General features: G+C 32.5%; 1 pseudogene; it reads left to right on the top strand.

Annotated features, from left to right (window-relative positions):
- Positions 1 to 1,339: 1,339 nt before the first annotated feature.
- Positions 1,340 to 2,169, top strand: LOC149566352 (cysteine protease XCP1 pseudogene; annotated as a pseudogene).
- The last annotated feature ends 1,796 nt before the right edge of the window (positions 2,170 to 3,965 follow it).

Genomic DNA, 3,965 nt, shown 5'->3' with positions numbered 1-3,965 from the left:
CTTGTTGCAACTACAGATTGAAATGAAGAACCTGGATGGATCAAACACTGGAGATTGACTATTGAAGATGATATGGTGAAAGTGCAACTCCACTTGAAACTCCAAATCAGCAATTAAGCACAAGTGAAAGGACTGAAATATCTTTCCCACAGCTGCAATAATTCAGGTGATCTCTCACACTCTCAAAATTGAGTACCAATTGAGAGATCAGCCCTCAATGCCTATTTATTAATTTTTTTGTCGATAGATCGGCCTCCTTTTTATTTATTCATCTCTTCTTCCAGCAACCTTTAGAAGATTGATTTATTTAATGATTTTATAAAGTATCACTTTATTGAGTTAATTAAATATAAAGTTACTTTATAAATAATTTAACTCCAAAAAAATAGGGACATTACACAAAATAGTTACAAACTTGTTGCATAGTTTACCCCACTTTACCTCTTTTTTTGACTTAAACCAATTGTAATTTGTCTTTACTTAGTTCATAATTTGAATTATCTATCTGGTAATATCTTTTATTTAATAAAATATAATTAATAAAAAATGACAATATGATATGAGATAAGCAGCATAGCTTTAATTTGTCATAAGTGCAAATAATGGATGAACGAGGGCCAGTGCATCGTTAAGTAATTTGTTCTTGAATGTATCCATCTATTCTTATCTTATTAGTAAAGATCCTTTCAGTAGGGGAAAACTGTAATGTCCCCGTTCTGACATGTAATATAAATAATAAATAAACCATTATATATAAAGTGTTATTAATAAAAATATTAAAGTAATAATATTTTATGTTAAAAATTATATATAATATCCTTGCATTATAATAGCAATGTGGAATTATGTAAATGATAATCTAATATAATTATAAATAAATAATAATATGATTAAGATATGATACTATAAAGTATTATAATATAGTAATATAATTTATAGTTGATATTTTATTAGAATAATATATATTATAATACAATTATTATTAATATAACATATCAAGCTTATTAATATAAGTATATAATTAATATAATTATATTATTATTAATAATATAATTAATAGACGTGACTCCTAGGAATGAAAACTATATACATAGATAAATTTTGACATTGAGGGATATATGAGAAGTAAGGGAAAAAAAAGAGAAAAAAAAGGAATAACCCGTAATTTGAGAGCAAAAAAGAAGAAAACATATTTACAGTAAGGATATAAACTCTAATGTCCCAAAAGAGGACATTACAAATGGTATCAGAGCTGGTTTTCCTGCCAAACTATGAAGTTTCATGAGTAATGAATATGCAATCTTATTTTCTTCATCATCCAAAATCTCTGCTTTCATCCATGACGAATTTGGTGATATTTACACTATTGTGCTCTATATTGGGAGATGTTCATGCTATAGTGGGTTTTCTGTGATAGGTTACGAACCACAAGGTCTGGTTTCAGATGAAGCACTTTTTTGGATGTATTAATGGTGGCAGTCGGAGCATGGGAGGGCCTACAATGGACTCCCTGATAAAGAAACCAGATCCCACATATTCAAAAACAATTTTCTTTACATTGACGCACAGAATCGAAAAAATAATTCATTTTTCTCGGCCTCAATCAGTTTGCTGACTTGACCCACAATGAGTTCAAAAGCATGTATTTGGGTACAGTATTTCATTCGTCAAGATACCTGTCAGAAAAACTCTTTGAGCATTCAATATCAGTATAGAAAAGATGACCATCTACCTAAATCAGTAGATTGGAGAAAAAATGGTATTGTAATCAAAGTTAAAGACCATGGAGCTTGTGGAAGTTGTTGGGCTTTCTACATGGTTGCAGTTGTTGAAGGAGTTAATCAGATTGTGACGGGGAATTTAATATCTCTATTTGAACAAGAGCTTTTAGACTGTGATACTTCGGCCAATCAGGGGTGCAATGGGGGATTGATGGATTTTGCATTTCAATTTATTGTGGAGAATGGTGGTATTGACAGTGAAGTAGATTATCCTTATAAGGCTCGAGAGGGTGCCTGTAGCATGAAACGAAGGATGAAATGAAACCACTCACTCACACCCACGTCTTCAGAGACCCTTGATCCATGTTACATTAGCAACTATGATTATAAGGAATGGAATAAGGTTGGATATAGAGAAAGATCGAAAAAAGGAGTCATCAATTTTTAGAAGAACCCTACGAACATAGTACAATCACGAACCAATCAAATAACGTAGAGTGTGACATGGAAAAAGAAGGCAATGCACGTAGGGAATCCAATGGAAATTTCATATCGATACAAATAAGAAAGTTGGCCAATAGATTCAAGGAGATACTACAGAGTTAAATAAAAAAATACATACGAATCACAAATGGTAGTTAACCAATAAGGACAATAACTGGGTACATCCATATTCAAGGAAGGTATCTATCACCAAGCAAATGTAATTCATATTGGACATAGTACGAGTTGTGCATTGCCAGGAAAGAATAGATTGATTCTCTAGTTAGCATATAATTACAATAATTGCAACTACATTGTAGTGTCGTTACCATATACACCAACAAGAGAATACTGTCAGAAGACCCAATTGGAATAGATATGCGTCCATCAATTATTATAAAGAAATGCACATGCATAGGAATACATATGGACGGATCTAGTAACAAGATATAATATAATTGGATTGTATAGAATTGCCCAACATCCAATGACAGTTCCAGCACCACCCTCAACAATCATAAACCTCTAGCCAATGATCACTGTCAAATCAGAACATGGACGAATCTTAGGCACCAAACAGGGAATAAGAAACAATAGATGTTATGTACAACGATAAAAAGAAATAAGATATGGAGATTATCAATGGTGGTGCGGGGAACCAGATTTATCCAGACTCCGTATATATTGTTGACCATATCGAAGAGGAAGAAAAGTTAATAATGCAGGAAGTAAAAGAATTAATACTATCTTAAATGGTCAAAGTCAAATATTGAAGAAGAGAATAAGAAAAAGTACAAACGTTCCCCCAAGAGATTTAGCCACAGTCAACTCTGAAGAGGCTCAAATATGGAAGGGAAAAATAGTAACAGAGCAGATCGAGAATCCTTGAAAAGACAGGCACTTTCAAATTTCTGAGCAATTGAGAAGGTAATTTGTAAGGAGAATATTCAATAACATTTAGTCAATGAATAGAGAAGGAAGCCAATGGAGCTTCAAGGAAGTTCAACCATAGTTAAAAATATGAAATTGCAAGTTTCCTTAATTAATGTAATCATAAAGGTGAAAAATTTATTATTTGAGAAATGATTTAGGGATTTCAAGTAGCTTTCCTATGGAGTTTACAATCAATGAAGGTCTATAAGACGCCTTATTGTAGTACTAGTTAAGGGAAAGACTATATAGAAACCCTACTATATATAACTTTCCTATAGAGTTTGCAATTAAGGGAGGCCTGTTAAGACACCTTATTGTAGTACTAGTTAAGGGAAAGGCCATATTTAACTTTCCTATGGAGTCTGCAATTAAGGGAGGTTTGTTAAGACACCTTATTGTAGTACTAGTTAAGGGAAAGGCCATATTTAACTTTCCTATGGAGTTTGCAATTAAGGGAGGTCTGTTAAGACACCTTATTGTAGTACTAGTTAAGGGAAAGGCCATATTTAACTTTCCTATGGAGTCTGCAATTAAGGGAGGTTTGTTAAGACACCTTATTGTAGTACTATTTAAGGGAAATACCATATTTAACTTTCCTATGGAGTCTGCAATTAAGGGAGGTCTGTTAAGACACCTTATTGTAGTACTAGTTAAGAGAAAGGCCATATTTAACTTTCCTATGGAGTCTGCAATTAAGACAGGTCTGTTAAGACACCTTATTGTAGTACTAGCTAAGGGAAAGGCCATATTTAACTTTCTTATGGAGTTTGCAATTAAGAGAGGTCAGTTAAGACACCTTATTGTAGTACTAGTTAAGGGAAAGACTAT

Source organism: Cupressus sempervirens, chromosome 3 (assembly GCF_028749045.1).
Source record: "Cupressus sempervirens isolate cs-2001-9-10 chromosome 3, ASM2874904v1, whole genome shotgun sequence".
In the NCBI taxonomy this organism is placed as follows: Eukaryota; Viridiplantae; Streptophyta; class Pinopsida; order Cupressales; family Cupressaceae; genus Cupressus; species Cupressus sempervirens.
The sequence above is the reverse complement of the archived record's forward strand: the minus strand, read 5'-3'. Positions and strand labels throughout refer to the sequence as shown.